The sequence below is a fragment of the Gopherus flavomarginatus genome, chromosome 2 (genome assembly GCF_025201925.1).
Source record: "Gopherus flavomarginatus isolate rGopFla2 chromosome 2, rGopFla2.mat.asm, whole genome shotgun sequence".
NCBI lineage: Eukaryota > Metazoa > Chordata > Testudines > Testudinidae > Gopherus > Gopherus flavomarginatus.
The window spans coordinates 29,930,196-29,950,321 of NC_066618.1; the positions used below are offsets into that span (position 1 = coordinate 29,930,196).

At 43.2% G+C, this 20,126-nt stretch overlaps 2 long non-coding RNA genes across 4 annotated transcripts in view; one reads left to right on the plus strand and one right to left on the minus strand.

Annotated features, from left to right (window-relative positions):
- The window catches only part of LOC127044391 (uncharacterized), a 90,547-nt gene that overhangs the window by 10,797 nt on the left and 59,624 nt on the right, over positions 1-20,126 (minus strand). The gene's annotated exons all lie outside the window — the stretch shown is intronic.
- Positions 9,890-18,540, plus strand: LOC127044387 (uncharacterized). 3 transcript variants are annotated; one of them, XR_007772473.1, is made up of 4 exons: positions 9,890-10,379; positions 12,078-12,332; positions 16,048-16,084; positions 17,063-18,540. It is a non-coding gene; the product is annotated as an uncharacterized LOC127044387 (long non-coding RNA). The 3 variants fall into 3 exon arrangements; XR_007772472.1 differs by having other exon boundaries at positions 9,890-10,345; XR_007772471.1 differs by lacking the exon at positions 16,048-16,084 and having other exon boundaries at positions 9,892-10,345.

Consider the following 20,126-nt stretch of genomic DNA (forward strand, 5'->3'; position numbering starts at 1 on the left):
TAACCAGGAAGGAGATGAATGGAAGACTGCCTTTTATATGAGGTGTGGCCATTTCAAATATTTGGTAATACCATTTGGGTTGTGCAATGCCTCAGCAAACTTCTAGCATTTCATAAATGACATCTTTAGGGACATGCTGGACAAATTTGTTATTATTTTACCTGGACTACCTTCTCATTTTCTTAGAAAGTCAGGATCTCCACAATCATCAATATTCTATTTTGGAGAGATGCCACCAAAACCACGTCTCTTTGAAACTATGTGGTTAAGTAAAGACACGGTGGAATTCTTGGAATATATCATCTCACCTGAGGGGCTTACAATGGATTTGTGTAAAGTAGTAGCAATATCAGACCGGGCCAAGCCCAAGGATATACACAAGGTGAAGCAATTCCTGTAGGTTCACCCATTTCTACAGGCAATTTATTAAAGGATTCTCTACTCTAGTTGCTTTAACATAACAACACTCTTGGAAAAGGCGGCTCAGTTCTCTGGGTTCATGGAGGCTCAGTCAGCCTTTGATTGACTGAGGAGGAGGCTCAACTCAGTACTTATCATGATTCTCCCAGATCCCACTAAACCATTTACAATTAAAGCCAATTCCTTGAACTTTTTCACAGGTGCAATATTATCTCAACAACCTGCAACCTAGTACACCTCTGTAGCTTTTATTCTTGGAAGCTAATCTCAGCAGAAAAAAAATATGATATTAGGGACAAGATGCTACTGGCAATGAGAAACAGGAAGGGAAAGACCCTATACCACAAAGACAAATATCTCAAATTGGCAAAGAGCTGCAGTACTCAAGATGTCCAACTTTTTCAGTGAGCCAATTGACTGCAGTTTGATGTCCTCCATCCACTCCCTGCTCCCCAATGACCCACTCGCAACCTAGATTCTCTAAACCCTGAGCAATGTGAGTACCTGACTCAACTCTAGGCTCCAACTATAGAATGCTCTCCTCTGTTGCAAGCATTGTCTCTATGCTCCAGAGGACAACCTTGGCTTCAGATATTGAAACTATGCCATGAGTCACTGCTTGTGGGCCATTTTGGCTAATACAAGATCTAGAGTCTGATCTCGAGGAGTTTCAGGTGGCCGGGCCTGTGAGCTTACATGTGAGTATTACAAAAGGTACCGAGAACCCACAATCAAAACCCCTTGGTCTCCTCCAGACTCTGCCCATGCCTCGGAAGCCTTGTTCTACAGTATCAATTGACTTCATTGTAGAACTGCCATGCTCCCAGGGACACTCGGTAATCCTGATTGTCATTGACCTCCTAACAAATATGACACACTTTCTCCCATGCCATCCTGTTCCTACCACACAGGAAATGGCTTGGCTGTGCTTGGAAAGTCTGCTACCATGGTTGCAGACAGGTTTTGTATTGGATGAGGGTGCTCAGTTTATGTCCTGATTCTGGCAGGAATTTCTCATACTCCTTGGCATTGAGCCCCCACTTCATCTGACTAGCACCTGCAGATTTATGGGCAAACAGAGAAAGTCAAACAAATCTTTGAGCAGTATCTTTATTGCTTTTTGAGTTACCACCAGGAGGACTGGCTTCCCCTACTGATCTTGCAGTCCCTCAATGAAGTCTGTAAACACCATGCAGACCAAAACTATTAGGTTATCCCCAGTATGGCATAGGGGACAAGGTGTGGATTTGTGTCCAGAACCTTAAATCAAGCTGCTCATCTTTCAAACTAGACTGCTAATACCTGGCTCATTCAAGATTATAGAATGAATGAACCCAGTGGTTTTCAGGTTACTGCTGTTTGAGTCCTTGAAGAGCCACCCCATCTTTCACCTCTCACTTTAAAAACCCAACACTGAGAACCCCTATCCAAACTACTCCAATCTGGCAATGGCCACCCATAACAGCCCATGGACAAGAGGTGTACTTAGTCCACCAAATCCTAAGTGAGTTAAGGAAAGGCTCCAGTATCTGGTGGACTGGGAAGGCTAGAGACTGGATGAGTGGTTTTGGGAACCAGCAAAGAAGATCCATGCCCCAGACCTTTTGCAAGAGTTTCATCAGAAGTATCTCAAAAAAACAGGCCTGGAGGCTCCTAGGAGGAAACTTCCTTGGAGGGTACAGTCAGGAATCAGGGCCTGCAGCTAAGCCAGTCTCCAGGCAACCTACGGAGTGCAGCTGGCTTGCAGTAGGTTGCCTGATTGGCTAACCTGCTTGATTGAAGAGTCAAGTCTAGCAGAAGCAACAATTCAGCAGATGCTCAAAGCATTCATCTACAGTTGTGATAGCTCTGCTTCTCCCTTGCCTCACTCCAAGTAATCTGGTCCTGACTCATGGCTGCAATTTCAGACTTTGGCTCTGACCTTGACTCCAATTTCTGACTCCCACTCTAATCACTAGGCACAACCAGAGGTGCTGGAACAATTTGTATAGTGGGGGTGCTGAGAGCCATTGAACCAAACTGTAAGCCCTGTATATAATGGAAACTGCTTCAACCCAGAGGGTGCGGCAGCAGCCCTAGTTCCCACACCTATGGGCACAACCAACCAGTCACTGACAGAAAAGATAGAATCCAGGTGCTTTTTATGTCTGGTTGTGGATTATTTCTGTAACCCCTTGGGGTTTAGAGAGCATGGCCCCTTTAAATCATTTTCCCAAGCAGGGAAGGGGAGCAGTGAGAGAAAAGAGGGAAGCTCCAGGTGGGGCTCTGGAGTGGGAGCAAAAGAGAAGGGTTGCAGCAAGCAGGCAAAAGTGAAGCAGCAGAGAACTTGCCTGAAGCCTGAGAAGGACAGGGTGGCCGATTGGGGCCACCCCAGGGCAGGAGCCAGGAGAGTGTCCAGTGAGGAATTGCCCGAGAAGGACAGGCCAGATCTTGACCCAGTATCATGGCTGCCCAGAGCTGCATGGGGCTGTGAGTACTGGGGCTTGTGACTCTGCACTGGGAATAAGGAGGGAGGTTGCTAGATAGTTAAGTGGGGAGGTGGTCACTCTGTGTGGCTTTGCAGAGAGCAGCAGAAGAGAGCACCGGAGGGGTTTTTCAGGGAAAGTTCACTGTCACCGAAGATGACCAGGAGCACCGAAGACTCAGCACTGGAGTGGAACTTTGCTCAGGACTCCTGAACTCTATGTGCAGGCACATTGCTCGGTGTCCCCTTTCAGACTGTGCTAGCACTGGGCCCGAAGGGCCTTGGTTTGGATGCAAACCTCTTCTACTGCTCCCCCTATATTTCCTCTGGGTGTATTTCTCCTCTCATCCCTCTGTAAATAAATATTTGCCTTTCTTATATCCACTGTATGTCTCCTGTGGGTGTGGGTGTTCACTCTGGGGGGTTTGGAAATGACTTTCCCTGCCACATTCCTGCATGTGCCTTCTCTTGGCCAGAGCTGCCTACAGAGCAGACTCCATCTTGGCCACGAGGGCTCTAAAGTTATGTTTCATTTTATCTTCTGTGTATATTTTCAGCTTTTGGCCCTAGAAAGTTGTCAAAGTTCGTTGCAAACACAAGGATCACTAACTTATAAACTGGATTTATTCCCCATTTGCAGTTAGATCAGACAGTGGTTGTGTACTATGCCAGATTTCAATTTCAGAACTGTCTGATGGGTACACAGGATGTGTTCTTTCCCTTTCCCCCAGCTTTGGGCTCAGTTATGATTCTTAAAACCATAGCAGTACTGAGAGACAGGCGAGGAAGTAGAACTAGAGAGGTGTGGCAAGAGCTTACAGAGTACATGAAGGGTGCTGGCTGGAGGCATTATTCAAGCAGAGATCAGGAACAGGCATAATAGCTGCACGTAACTCTTTGGGGAGTGCATGTTAAGGGCTTTCCCTTCCCCTGCTCCTGGTTCTTATCATGCAGACAGAAAGCAAAAGACCAGAAGTCAAAAGTGCAGGCAATGCAATGTTGTTGGGGTTAATCAAGCAAGCATATCCATAGCCAGCAGAGCCTTTTTCCCAGTGTTCTCATTTTCCCTTCCTTAGCAGGCATAATTATACCTGTAGTGCATGCCCTTGGTCACACCTCTTACAATTTATGGTCATGTTCCGTTTTGAAGGGTCTTGGGTCTGGGGGCTTCGGTACCACCTCTATTGTGTCCCATGGGAGGGGTAAGGAGTGAGGTTGTGCTTGGTCAGGGACAGGCATTTCTTTGGCCTTTTAGCATTTCTTATCCCTTCCCCCCATCCCCCTCATCCCTCCTGACTGGTTGGTTGACCTTATCACAGGAAAGGAGTTGAGGCAGGACTGTCCTTCAAGAATACGCTCTACCCAGCTACAATTTAGCCAGGGGTGAAAGTAAGGTGGTATGGGCCACTAACATCACACTGGTAAAAAGTAGCCATCAGTAGCGGCCCATACTGCTGACTTTAAAGCAGTGCCATGGCAGCACTTTAACGTCAGTGCCCCTTTTGCACCCTACATCAGCAGACCTGCCGGGTCCCTACCGACAGTGCTGCTGATGTGGGGGGGGCAAAAAAGGGGCAGCAATGACCTGGCAGAGCTGCCAATAGGGGGACGCAAAAGGGGCAGCAAAGTTAAAAATCTAACATCACTTTCCCCACCTCTCCATCCCCTCCTCTTCAAGTTCCCATTGAACTGTCTAATCAAAAGTCCGTTAAAGTCAATGGAAATATTCTCATTAACATCAGTTGACTTTGTATCAAGCTCCCAGTTTGTTGGCTGGCTAACAAAAACTTTCAGAAAAGTATTGCTGAAAGAAATGTTCTTTGAGTATCTTCAGTACTAACTAGCTAACTGACTACGGATCAGAGTACATCTAACAGAAGGGGGGAAAGGCAAGAGAGAGAGAGAATGAAACAACTAGAGTGAAGGGAGAAAAAGGCAGGGAATGGATGGTGAATAACTGAGATAGAGGGAAAAAATAAAAGAATTAGTTAAGAAATGAAAGAAAAGACAGAGAAAGTAGATGTGGATATAGATCTATGCGCAGAAAAACAGAGAGGAGAAAAAGTGAAACAAAATAATACGCAGAAGAAACAAATGAGAAGAATAAGAATGAATGTTGGACTGTTTAAAAAGAAGAGATGGAAACAAAAGCTGAGAAAACATGACAATAGGCCTGAGAGATTCTGCAAGGAGAGATGCAGTAAAAGAAGGATAAGCAAACAGCTGAGAGTTGAGAGCGATTAAGAGCAAGGCTGCAACACAGAGTAAATGAGAACCAAATGTTACTGTAACAAAGATTTTAAAACATGGAGGACGGAGAAATTGAGACAGGGAAATATTGTAAGGGGGTAGTTTTTTTGTTTAGTTGTTTTTGTTTGAGTTGTTTCATTTTTGCATATACTAGAAAAGGTTCTTAGTTTTCAGAAAACCAGCTGAAAATTCTAGACTAGATGTTGAGGAAATAAGGGTCAGAACTCTCATGTGTCCTTCCATACTTGTATGGCAAGATATGCCTAGTATATGCATTTTTTACTTTCTTCCTCTCTTTTCAGTTTTCCCATGATTCATGGCATTTGCTAGAGGTTAGAGAATTGTCAGCATGCTTATCGTGTATGGGGTGTTGTGGGTGGGTTCAGTACCTTGGAGGACAGTTCAGTCATTTGATTAAGTCTGCCGCAGGGTTTGTCAATGGGGGAAGGAAGGGTACAGGTTACATTCTAGCAGAGCAGCAAGTCAAGGTAGACACTAGCACAGATTAATGGTAGATGGAAGTTCAACCTGTGCATCTTGCACATTGCAACAGCTCAAAGTCAGACCAGGAACTTCATGGTCCAAAGGCAGCAGTTCCATCAAGTGAACCACAAGGGATAATCCCATTGCCTGAGTCAGCAGGAGTAATGCTAAGCTTCTGTCAGCTAGAAGTCATTTTTATCACTGTTAGTTTAGTACACATTGTTGACTCCATGCTGTTCAGGAGGTGATTTTTTTTCCCAGACAGTATCTTATTTTTAGTGACAGTAGGCAGAGCAGCTACACAACCGCACCCATGTAATGGAAGCCAGAGCACAGTGTTCCGACATAAGGAAAACAGCTCTAGATGAGGTTACAGATCTGCAGGAGTGAGACCCATACTAGATGTTGCAGCCCTTAACCTCCCTTGTCTTTGTTCCAGACTAGCAGCTTGTGGCAGCAGGCAGGAGAGATAAGGCTTTAGTGAAATGCAATCCAAAGAGAGAAAATGTGCTACAAATTGCACTCTCAAAGTAGTTTGTGATCTGAGATGGGTTATATTTGTTCTGCTTTATGCAGTTATGGTGGCAAAACCTTGTTGTTGTTTTTTTATTTTACACCTCAAGAATTTAGTATGATCCACGTAATCTCATAGCATTCATTAACATTATTATTAGTTAATAACTAAGTAGTAACTGAATTAACTGAAGTCAGAGCAAAGTCCCAGAATTCAGAGGTGCATTCATATGGGGCCACCTCTGATCCCTGCTATTTTCCTGAGCTATCCCACAAAGTTTGACTACTTAGCTCAGCTCTTAATGATTTCAACAGCTAGCAGGGAACCTCAGTGCTACTGCATCCTCTTTCATGTCTTTCATTGTAACACTGTCCTGAGGCCAGGTCTGCAGTTCTATCCCTTAGAAATCAGTGATTTCAGCTCTAGTGAGCACTGAGCAGAAACAAGGACACTAAATTGGGTTTGATGAGCTCTGTCTTTAAATACTGGAAGAGGCGGGTCCAACATAGCAAAGACTTTTTAAATGAAGTCCACATACAGGGCTCACCCACAACATTTTGGCACCTGAGGTGTGGAGCTCAAATGGTGCCCCCATCTTCCTCACTTGGGCCAAAACTTTGAAAGGTCTCAATTCTGCCTTCTTCCTGTTCTTCTGTCATGGTACTTCTCTGCTTCCTACCCCAATAAAGGAGAACTAACAACTTAAAATGCCTTGTTCAAAAATTTTAAGAAACACTTAACATTCAAACGCCTGAATAGCAAATGTAACTTTTCTTGTCTGCATAGTAAACACTGGCATTTTATCCGTTTGAATAATCAAAGTGGTGCTTTCCATGCCTTCTTGGTTGCAAAGATTTGAACTCTTTCCTGAAGGTCCACAGTCTGGGCCGGCTCATGCTCTGTTGAGATGGTTGCAAGGCTGACAAGCCTCTCCTGTGTCATTGTGGAGCGTAGATGTGTTTTTATTAACTTCAGCTTGAAGAAGCTATGTTCCCCACTGGCAACTGTTACGGGAAGTGGTAGAAGTATGTGCTGAGCAACAAATGCATTTGGAAAGAGGGTGGTCATCTTACTTGTGCACATATTTTCCAGAACAGCCTTTGGAGTTGATCCTGCTGAAATATCTTGAAAGAGCTTTCAGTTTACCACCTAAATCACTCGCATCAATATCTTGCATGTCATCATGTGTCAAAACTGTCTCTAGTGCCCTGCATTGCTGGTGTAGGTCTTTTTCAGGTATAGTGAGGAGTTGTGGAGTATCATACAACATGCCAGATATACTGCTGTGTTCCTTGAGCTGCATGAAATGTTCTTCAACTAACTGTATTGCACAATCTAACACTTGGTTAAAGAATTCAACTTTGAATTGTTGTTTGAGGTCTTTTATGGGATTATCCCATGCCTCATAAACAAAATGTCTTCTTCTTCGGTGACTCTTGTATTCTTGAATGGATGGGAAAATAACTTCAGTGTGAAGTTCCTCTGCCAACTTCTGTGCACTCTTCAGAACATTTTGAAATCCCTCATCTAACTGGTAAGACTGTAGGTATGACTTTGCTTTGTCCAGTTGTTCCATTGCTCCAGATATATCAAGGTCAACACCTTGGGGTTTCTTGCTTACAACATTTATTTCAAAGAGTATGTCATGCCACAACACTAAGCCACACAGAAATTTGAAGTTATGTATGTTTCTGGTGATTCCATTTCCCTTGGCCACCGTTCTCCCACGAATAGTTCCTGTGATAGCATTATCCTCCATAATGGCAACTATGGCATCATCTATCTTCCCAGTTTGGTGTTTGATAGGCTTTATTGCCTCCACTTGACTTTCGCATCATGTGGGACTCAGTGGTTTCAGTATTAGAGAGGATGTTCCCAGAGGTTGCTTCAAAATTTGCCATTGATGAGTTGACGCAGAGAAAAATACATAGATGCTTTGAATTACATTAAAAATTTCAGCAGCCTTACTAGAAACCTTACTGATGCTGCATCACTGACCACAAAGTTCAATGAATGAGAACTACATGGAACATAAAAAGCTCGAGGATTTAACTCTCGGATCTGTGTCTACACTCCTTTGTTCTTTTCTCTCATGTTGGCACCATTATCGTAGCCCTGACCTCTCATGTCAGCTATCACAATTCCTGTATCTTCTAGCTTTTTAAGAACACATTTGTCATACCAGCTCCTGTAGTATCATCAATGTCAATAAATTCTAGAAAATGCTCTCTGACAGTCACCATTGCAGGGACATTTTCACTAGGTTCTGTTGTTGTTACAAAATGCACCATTAAAGTCATTTGTTCTGTATGGCTGATGTCAGCTGAGCAGTCCAGAATAACAGAGTAATATCTTGCTGACTTCAGATCTGCCACAATCTTCTGTTTGACTTCTGTTGCCAGTAACTGTATGATCTCATTTTGAATTGTTTTTCCGAGGTAGTGGTGTGTGTACATTTCTTGGGTGGTGACTCTTCTTAGATGGTCCTGGAGTACAGCATCAAACTCAGCCATCAGTGACACAATTTTAAGGAAGTTTCCATTGTTTGGCACATACAGCTGATCTGAAGTGCGACACAGTGCTAGGTTTTGGGTAGCAAGCATTCTCACAATGGCAATGAGCCTTTTCAGAACATTTTACCAGTAAAAAGACTCTGATGCAATTGTCTCTTGATGCTGATGATCTATGGTAACCTTTAACCTTAGTCTCATCTCAAGCTCTTTCCACCTATGGAATGCTTCCTGGTGATTTGCTGCCTTCTCATCACATGCCAGATTTTTAGCCAGATTTTTCCAGTCCTTTGTTCCTGTAGAACCCAATGTGGCTGGAATGTTAGACTGGAAGAGTTTGCAACAAAAGCAGTATGTAGCATTCTGGGTTTTTGAGTAGATAAGCCATGGCCTCTCCATTTTGTCTCCATTGGGGATTTCATACCAGTAATGTGTTGCATGGAAATTTCTATTATCGTTGTCTTTGGGGAACATGAAGTTTTTCACTTGCTGTGGCCCATGCAGTATAAGGAAGTCCCTCTGGCTACTGCTCAAGTGAGTCCACAGGCCTGAATCATCTAGACTTAAGGAACTAAACTCAGCAGCAGCTGTCTCTTGCACCTCCACTACACTCTTCTGTGATCTACACTTTTCCTCAGGAATGTACATGGTTACATCCATTTGAGATGGAGATATGGATGCTGCAGTAGCTGCCAGGTCACCTGCACTCTGACTAACTGGAAGATCAGGCATCTCCTCATCACTCACATCCTCACTGGGGCTGGAAGGCTCACCGTGAACATTTGTGTCTATGTATCTCAGGAGAGCTCCTTCCTGCTCATATTGAAAAGCTTCCTTTGCTTGTTTTCTTTTTCTGAATGCGTTTTCTTCTTTCACTCATGACTGCTGTTCTGTGCCAGTTATAGTGGCTCTCAATGCTTAGTTGAAGGGGACTGTGGCAAACTCAGGACAAATAGCTACCAGACGAGGGGTAGTAATTAGTCCCAAAGGGGTTAAAAGGCCTCTCCCTATCCATTGAGGGGCGATAGCCACGGAGAAGCAAGGCTCAGCTGGAACAGGGGTTACCAGGGAACTAATTAGCTTCAGCTGGCCCCAATTGCTGGGGACCTTTTTAAACCCTCCCTGGCAGGGAAGCAGGGAGGAGGAGAGAAGTAGAGTAGCTGCCAGCGAGTAGGTGCAAGGCAGATTGCACTCTCCCCAGAAGGAGAGAAAAACTGAGCAAGGGACTGGCTGAGAAGGGATCGGCCAGACCCTGTGCGACCGGGAAGGGTTTTTGCTTTGCCCAAGCCTGCGGCTCCAAGGTGGCAAGGGACTGAGCCAGCAGAGGAGAAGCAGGTACTTCGCCACAGGACAAATAAGCAGGCTGGTAGCAGGGCCTGAGTGAGGGAAGATATCAGCATCTTAAAGGCCTAACTGGCTCCTACTACTTCAGTTGACTGCCTGTTCTCCTCAAGTCGGTTCAGTGAAGCAGCAGGAAACAGGAAGCTCCCTGAGAAGCTGGTGTTAATCAGTCCAGGCTCCTGGGAGTGCTAGAGAGGTACATAAGAGGCTCCTCCTCTTCTCTCTCCCTGCAGCTCCTCCTGCTTTCTATTATTCCCTCTAACCTTTTCTCCTGCCTGCCCGTTATGTCTCTTGTGCCCTCCTTCCTTCAGCATAGCACTCCACCAACTCTGTGCATCTAGAGCTGCCTCTGTTCGCCTCATGGTAAGGCCAGCCCTGTCCACATATCAGCAGGCAGGTAGGAACATCCATCTGTCCATCTCAATTTTCACTTGAATTGGCCATCACTACCCTGAGCTTAACAAATGAGGTTGCATTTAGAGTGACCCTCACCTCATTTAAGACTCTCACCTCTGTTGTCTTTTAGTCATACAATAAGAATAATAACATTGCATTATTCCTGCATTCAAATTATGTTTTTTATTAAAGCTAATGTTAAAATTATATAATACACAGGTTAAGGAAAGAATGTCTATACATCTGGGTATAGTGCTTAAATTATCCAAAAGTACAAAGGTTGGTTTAAAAGTAATGCAATATAAATAGTACCTAATCAGCAATAACTCACATAAGATGAATAAGTTTAATGATACAATTTAGATATTAGCATCCAAGTAATCAGATACATCACCCAGGAAAAGTAATACAGAGAGTTGATTGTAGAAAGCAGATATAGGAAGGAGTGTGGATTGTCCCTCAGTAACTAGGCATTTAGGATAGGTTGTCCCTTAGTAGATATAATCCATCAGAGAAGTATTTCCGTTACTTTCTGATTTAGCTTCTCATCAGCACTTCAGCTCCTCTTTCCTAGTATTGAAATGTCCAGTGATGTGTTCTACAGGGGCGTGGGAACTAGGGATGCTAGTCCCGTACCCAGGTTCCCTGTGCTGCCGGACCCACACCCATGGCTCTGCCTCCAGCCCCACATGGGGTCCCAGCTGTCGCAGGATCCCTGCCTGGAGCTCCACCCCCTTTTCCCGCACGTAGGGTGCTGGTTGCTGCAGTATCCCCAACCAGGGCTCTGCCCCTGACCCCGCATGCGGGGTCCTGGCTGCTGGCCCTGCACCCGGAGCTCTGTTTCTACCCCCAGCTGTGGTCCCAGCCTCAGCCCCCTTACTCTCGTCCACCTCCTGCCCTCACCTCCCAGAGCCATAGCCCAGTCTTGGCCCCAGCTCTAGGGAAATCAGGCATGGATGGGGGTGCCAGGTAAAAAGTTTGGGGACAACTGGCTTTCCGCATCCCCACTGTAAAAATTGTTTCAGCAACTCTGATGTGCTAGGTAGATGTCCCTTGACTATCTGATGGCATCCGACACAATGAGTTGCCACATCGGCTGAGTATAGTGTGGACTGATTCTGCATTCTCGCAATATTTGAACATTGCTTGGGTCCCACACACCCAGGGCTCTGACGAGCAGTACGTGACTTTGAACCTCGTAGCCTCTAGCTCTCAAGGTGTCAGCCAGAGGGGCGTATTTCTCCAACTTTCGAGATTAGGCATCAAGGAAGGCTGGGGTCCTGTTTTCAAAGGGAACTTTGACACCTATCATGATGATCTTCTTCCATTCCTTGTTGCTGATGATGATGTCCAGTCACAGCTGGCTGTCCGTTTCGGGGATGGAGAAATTCACAGCAACTTTCTCCATGGGTGGCAGGATGGCTCGGACCAGGCAATCTTGGATGGTGTTGTGGTGCAGCTGTCAGGCTCTGGAATGGGGCTTGCAGCTACAGAAGACATGGGGTAGCATCTCGTTGGCATAGCTGCACTTCCTGCATCACTTATCCCAATTCCCATGGTAGACACAGTTGAGATGGGTCCTGTGGAGGACCTTCCAGTCAGCAGATTGGGTGAAGCTGTCCCCAGAGAGGATGTGGTTGCTGATGTCCCATTTGCATGTCACCTCGAAGGCCTTGCCCTGGTCCAGCTTCCGTTTCAGGTTTTCCATGTCCTGGGAATGGATGGCATGTTTTGAGATCCTCTCCAGGATGGTTCTAGCTCTCGGAGTGATGATTGTGTACTCCGTATTCTTCACCTGTGTCACCAGAACTCCCAGCTCCTGACATTCCTCGCACCGTGTCCAGTGGCAGCTGATACGCTCCTCCAGTTGTCACGTAGCATTGCAGGCATGAGTCCAGAGCGAAGCAAAGTCTCTCCCATCTCTTCCAAATTTGCCTTCCAATGTGCTGCTCAGGTAGGTGGTAACATCTTGGTTGGACGGGGTCCTGATGATTTGCTTCCGGATAATGTCCTGCATAGAACTCTCCAGGAAGTTTCTCACCATGCATCCGGGCACTTTTACCCTACAAGGTGGTAAATTGAGGCAAAGGACACTGCCCAGCATACTGTGTAGTGGCTGTTTACTTACGGTTTGCTTGCTTTTCAGACGTTGTTTTCCCATATTAATGTTGGATTCCCTTTCCCAGGGGTGATGGTTATTTCCCCAGATTTCTGGGAGGGTGCTCAAGTTGATTTGTTTTCTAATGTTAAGAGGAACCTCTAGATATTGAACCTGGCCCTTGTTGCTGCCGAAATCACCTAGCAGAAGGGTTACATTATCACTATCACATTAAATGGCTAAATAATACAGAAGTGAATGCAGTGTGCTTCCTCTAGCAGAAGACATCATACATAAATAGAAAAGTGTGGAAGACAGAGGGCCGGATTAACAAGATTGGAAACCCTGGCCTAATGTTTATCAGAGACCCCTTTTTTGTGACCACAGTAACAAGTCATGTATGTTACTGAATAAATATGAAAAGAAAATCAAAGACAATAAATAGGTTATATACTACCTGGTTAAACATAAAAACAAAAAAAATTAACAGTCAAATGAAATGCCGTGTGTTCAGATTGACATCTTGCAAGCTTTACATGCTGCAAAAACAGTTATGGTGGCCTCAACTGACACTTGTGAAGTAAATTTCATTCAACTGACATGACTGAAAGAGCACTGAGCTTTGTTTATACCTTAGTTGATCAAAGTCAATTTTTTACTAAGGTAAGTGTATAGAACCATTCCTCTGCTTTACCGCTGGCAATGAGTACAGTCAAATACAGTATCAGCGCAATGAAAATATTCAGAAAGATATTACTCAACTCTTTGTCATGCAAATTTTGATTATTCCAGTAGCACTTTTATCCTGCAACTACGTGTCACAATATCTTTATAAATGCTGAAAATTGATACAATTTTGCAAAAAGCTTAGGCTCTAGATCATTTGGTGAGCATAAAGCAATGCATGAGTGCATGTTTTCATCTCCTTTTCACTTCATACTTGTTCAAGAGATGTAAGGAAGACAAACCTTGTGGGTAGTTCAGCATATCATTCACTTCATCTTTTTAGTTTCAAACTTATCTTGTTGAGGATACAATAAAAGTACTCAAATTTGAATTTCCTTATTTTTTGAAGTGTCACTTGCTATCTGGAAATTTTTGCTTTACGCCCTGTTTGTGTTCTTCATGGAATGACTCAGCAACAAATTCTTTTGCGTCCTTCTCAGAATTGTCAAGACTGTAAGTTTGTGATAAACTTTTGCAAGTATATCAGCAAATTAACAGCAACTGCAAGATCCAGACCTGGTTTTGAAGCTTTATACAAGTTTTGTCAAACCTGTCTAGTATCACATTCCATAAAATATAAACACAGTTTCCAGTTCGCACATGATTGTGCTTCCCTCAGTGCTTAATTTGTAATGAAAGAAGTGTCAGTGCTCAAGCAATTAGATGCTGGGGCTCAAGCAATTTTTTTACATTCATAATTGGTGCAGCAAGCCAAGAGGTGCTGGGGCTATGAACTGCCAAATTGCAAGCCCGGGAACAAATTAAGCATTGGTTTTCCTTCAAGTTTCACCATTTTCCTGAGCATTGCCCACTGTTTCTTTCAGACAATGTTGAATGCCTTCATAGTTCACTAAAGCTGTTTTACAAGATTCAGGTGACAGGACCATCACATACTGACAAGGTTTTTAGCACAAGGGGAGTTCCTTGTCCACTCTTGTAAATATTGGAAATATCGTGGCGATGCCACCAGAAAAAGTTTCTGAACAAAACTGAAAAAGTTTATGGCTTCCACGCAAAAATCAGTGCTGCAAGTTCCAACTAAGTTCAAAGAATAAGCTGTGCATGGCACATATACAGCTAGTGTCCTTTAGTCCTTTGATCAGGCTTGAAAACCTTATACTTTCCAGACATATTACTTGTGTTATTGTATGACTGATCTCTATAGTTTTCAACAGCAATGTTGTTTGGTTTCACTAAAGAATATATAGTCGTAAGAGCAACTTGCTTATGTGTCTTTCAATCAGTATAAATCCTGTGATAGATAGATATGTAAGCAGTGTCCAGGGCCGGTGCTACCATTTAGGCGACCTAGGAAGTCGCCTAGGAACCTGGCATTTGGGGGGTGCCATTTTCTTTGGTAGCGACCGCAGAGGCCGGAACTGGCATTTAGGCAGAGGTTGCTGGGGCAGGGGAGCGTGGGGAGGGCCACCGGCAGAAAGTAAGGAGGGGCGCCACACAGGGGAACTCCCCGGCCCAACTCACCCCTGCCATGCCTCCTCCCCAAGCACACCATGGCCACTTCCCTTCTCCCGCCTCCCAGGCTTGCGGCACCTAAGCTGATTGGCGCCGCAAGCCTGGGAGGCGGTAGAAGAGAAGCGGCCATGGCTTGCTCGTGGAGGCGGGGCATGGGTGAGCTGCTTCACTTCTCCTGCCTCCCAGGCTTGGGGCGCAAGGTGGAAGTTTTGCCTAGGGCTTGAAACGTCCTTGCACCGGCCCTGGCAGTGTCATAAAATAACAGATCAATGTGGGTGATATCAGGAGCTGAATCTTTTATGAAATAGTATCAGAGAGGTAGCCGTGTTAGTCTGGATCTGTAAAAGCAGCAGTTAGTCTGTAAGGTGCCACAGGACTCTTTGCTATTATGAAAGTAGTATTTCACCTGCTTGACTTCAGTTACAATGAATTCCAAAAGCTTAGGTCCCATTAGTTCAATGAACTCATCACAGATTATTTTTGACAAATAGGATGGATGACCTTTCCTTTGTTTCCATAGTGTTTAATATGCTTCCTTAAAAATGGGTCAAATATGGTGATGGATGGCTTCAAGAACACCTGGATAATTTCCATTCTGAGGAGAGCTGTTAATGTCCTCTAAATGCTAAACCACATTCAGCGAGAAGTTTAACAACTGTCACAATATGCCTAAAACTTCCTTCCAGTAAGCAGTTTGTGTTAGAACCGGCTATACCATTTCCTTGTCAATATGATTCTTTCATGAGAACAAGTCTTCTCCTCTGCTTTTTTATAGTCAGAAAAGCCTGGAGTTACAATGATACTAAGACTGTTAGGCAATGAAGAGAGTTTGCATGTGAAACAGAATACTGCTTCTGTGGATATAGAATAGATCAACCAATGCCTCTGATAATGCTCTTCATTTGGTAGTTTTTGTTTGAAAAGAGGTGAGAGATACTTTTTCATACTTCTGTGTTGCCACTCGGAAGCTATAAATTTCTCACTTGTGCAGGCCTTTCTCGAAACAGGGGGTGTGAAATCCCTCTATTATCAAAAAAAGGTCATTTAGCTGGAGATAGTTCAGCATTAATAGCAAAATTTTCCTCTTTCTCACTACTATTCTCTCCAGACAGACAGATGGTAGGAAAAGTGGATTGTCTCTTTCATTGTCACTTTTGTCCTGGATTTCAGGAATGCTTGCTGTTTGTTCTGCCCTCTCCTGAGGGAACAAGTTCACATCCACATCTTTATGTTGATTATCATTTCTGAAAATGACAGTCCAACATCTTTGGAAGATAATTCTGAAGGAGTACTGGAGTAACTGGAGAAATAGAAAGATTGGATAATTTCATTACAATTTTCTCACTTTCTAATTTAACTTCCCTTTTTGCAGTTTTTCTTGGAAATTATTGACTGGCCATCTCACTGAGGTAAGGCTAAAAAAACACTAAAGAAGTACTGTGCAGTGTTGCCATTAGCAGCTGACATCCTGTGATTAGTGCCACCAATTCACAAGCCTGTTGCCAGCAGCTGAAAGTCTGGAAAAAAATAAACTTTAACTGTGAAAGCTTAAGAAATTTGGACAAAATCAGAGTCAGTAGGGGACATAAATGTTTTTTGTTCTTTTTAGCATTACCATGAATAAGATCAAAATCTTCCAGTGTATATGTCAAGTATTGGAGGCTCCCCAGGAAATCAGAGGCCCAGGGCTGCAGACTCCTCAGCCTCCTCCCTACCCCCATCCCTTAATTCAGCACTAAGTGCAAAGTTTTTCTATTGTCATCGATTTACTATTTCCAGAAATTAAAGAAGCAGGATCGTCAGCACCAGTAGCAATATCCAAAAACAACACACAAGATGCCAGCTTCCAAAGGAAATTGACTATAACTCACAAGCAGGAGGTCAGAATTAGGTACCCCATTCCAGCTTCTTGAGGTTATATTCTTATAACTACAGAGATTGTCTATCCCACCAGATCCTTTATCTGAGTTTTAACACTCTAGATAGACATAGGTTCAGATTGGAGGGCCCAACTAATTTCTTCTTCTTATATTTGTAAGAATATAAGCTCAACAGTCTGGTATGAATGTAATGGGGAGAAACCCCTATGCTTCACCCAACTAAAATTAGGAAGAGGCTAGAAGCTAGCACTGTACCAACTGCTTCACTCATCATATAGTTCAAGAAAGAGACAAGATGATGATAACAAAAAAAACTTTGGTCCTTTATAAATGTATGTGTATTAACTACCATACATACTTGTTCATAAGCCGAATATTTTTGCTAAAAATGTGATGCAGCAAAGAGCAGGCATCGGCTTATAAATGGGTCTACACCAAAATTTGATTATTTTAAACTCTATGGAATCATTGAATTGAATATCTAATACATTGTCATTTTGTTTACAGGGAGCATCACTTCCTGCAGCTCCCATTGACTGGGAATGGCGAACTGCGGCCACAAGGAGCTGAGGGGTTCCATGCCTGCAGTAAACAAAATGTCCCAACCCGCCAGCGGCTTACCTTGATGTCCAGGAGCCAGAGTTTGCCAACCCCTGAAATATAGGGTTGGCTTATGAAAGGGTCATACAGTTTTTGCTATTTTTACCTAACTATCTTGGGGGGTTGGTTTATAAATGAATGGGTTAATGAATGAATAATATCCTAATCCCCAGTGACTCTAATACAAAGAAGTTTATGAAGTGTATGCATACATAGACCATAATAGTAGATAGCTTGGTCCATAGGAAGAGGAGAATAAACCAGGGTAGGAGCACATTAAAAGAGATAAATGGATTAGGAAGTATCTGGGCTCAGTCTTCAGCAGTGCTTAGTTTACACTTGATGCAACTGAGGACAGAGGCAGTGAGAGAGGAAGGCAGCTGTAAACCATCTTATTCCCCCCTACCACCATCCTCGGCAAGCTGGGTGCCACTGCAGTCCATGATCTGAGCTAGAGCAGCTTAAGAGCTGCTCTAAGTCAAACCGCCTGTGGCAGCTGAGAATCTGATGGAGAGCATTACACCTTGCCTCAAACTCTCCAGTTCTAGCTATGACATGCCTGGCCTCCTCCTCACCACTTGCAGCCCTGTGTTTAATAAAAGATGTATTTCTTTAAAAAGTCCCAGCCTCTCACATCTGGAGTCTGGGATCTAAACAAAGTGACTAAACAGAAGTTTGGCTTTACTTCTGTGTTTACCTGAACTTCTGGACTTTCCTTGAAGGTCTTCTCTTTCCAAACATTCACCTTAACCTGTAAGGTCCATTCGGCTGAGTAACAGAGTTCCTTTTAAAAAACAACATGGGACTGTGAATGTTCTGAAATGTTTGACAAACCTTTTTCCCTGCATTTTTTTTTTTTTTGCATTTTCATACAATATCTGCATATATAGGTTCTGGGCAGAACTGGAACTGGATAAACTGAAATTCTGTTAGATATTATGGATATTGGTGGTTCACTATTCTGTATCAACAACTTAGTCAGGCCTATCATAGTCACTACACCAAACACACTGTTGTCATGATATATATGCAAAAGCTGTTATATAATATATCATAGGAAAACTAACAGCTAAGTGATCATTAATATTTTTGTATGATGTATGTGTGGGGTGTGTACAAAGAGTTTTGGATATGTACTAGAATTATGTTATCAAAATGTGTTTGACGAGCAATATATAGGCACAGTCTGCCTGAGATAAAGGTATGTGTATCTGCTTTTCTGACCAGCCTTGTCTTCAAGCAGAGACCTTGAAGGTACATTTACATAAAAAGAAAACAAAGCCATCAAACTAGCAAGTGGAGGAGATAGCCTCTTAACTATAAAGACAATGGGGCCTGAACCTCAAATGATAAATAATTGAATCAACTGATTGTATACAATGTTACTGTATTGTAAAAGTCTATTGAGTAAGGTTTTTTATGACACACTGGTGATTAATATAATTGTGAAATGTATACATTAACATAGTATGAGGAATTATGAATACTTACTTAAAATCTGTGACCAAACATAGGAAAAAACAGGTGTTCTCCCAGACAGGAGCGAATGTGGCTACCTACCTTTCTCCAAGATAAATTAAGCATTATGGAATCAAAATAATGGATGCCTCATTTCCATATGAATCAGTAGGGGGCTGGTAAGTCAACAAGAAAGGAAGAACAGAGAGAAGCCATCCTGACTCTTGAAGCAGGGTCAATGAACTTTGGGAAGACAGCAGTGTCTACACCCTAACAGGAGAGAGAACCTTGGTCAGGGCATACTTTTCAAAAAATACATTTCAAAGGTTTATTGAACTATGAAAAGAAAGGGGAGAGAACTCCATAGTTCTCCACCTTGTGGAGTCTTCAAGGAAATGTTTTCCCATTGACTTCAGGTCCTTCAGCAGACTACTGAGATTGTGTTTGTCCAAACAATTTCTTTCCTGAGTAAATCCAAATACAGTGTGATTGCAGTACATGTGTGAAAGAGACTTACACGTCTTCAGTAAAGATGGTGTCAGTGACCCACTGGGGAAGGATATAACATATTCTCCATGTTTGTTCCTGCTTGTGAGAATTCTGCTCTGATTCTTAAAAAATGAAATATTTGGCTTCATTTCTCCTTTACTGGGTAATATGCCAAGATTAACTGATGTGAGGCTGACACTCTTTAAAAGTAAATTAGCACAAGTGCACTGCTTAATCTTGCTCATCTTTCAGAGGCAACTTTATGAAAAATCATAACTCTGAAAAGGGGCCCAAACTGTTAATCACAGTGTCAATGTGAAAAATGCTCTCTGCTATGCACTTGATCAACTGGCTAAAGCAAACTAAGACAAAGTACAAGAACGCCTTGTTGAGCCTTAATCTGTGGAATAAACAAGCTATTTAATGAAGAGTAATTGTGTGCAACAAAAAACTGAGTAGAACACACAGAGAAATAAGACAAGAAAGGCAGATGTTTGTCCTGACCTGTGCTCACTGGAATTTGATTGACATTTTGGTTGGCTTTCTCCAGCTGTTTAGGAGTGCTATGTGGGAAGTTGAACCTTTCCCAAAATTGAGAGGCCACCTGCAACTTCAACCCCTCCCTCCTTCCATAAGTTTAATACTACCATGGGAATTTCCATTATGTGACCACTGCTTTTTTTCTGATCCTTACCTTTGAATTCAGAGAAATATTTTAAAAGGGATTATGGATTTTCTCATCCATTAACTCACTTAAAAAAGGTTGCTGCATTATTTCACACACGTGTTTACAGTGTCAGTACATATTCCCTATAGCTCCCTCTAACTGTTCAGTTACTTGCTAACTTGGTTTGGATATTGGTGGCACAGGTATGTGTATCACATGGTATGTGTGTTGGGTAATTGTGAATAAGTATGGCCTAAAGAGATGGTAATAAACACCTGGAGGCTGCTGTCTAGTTCAGCCATTCCTAAATATGGTAATTCAAGGGTAATTGGATACAAAATTGCTTAATCAATAGTC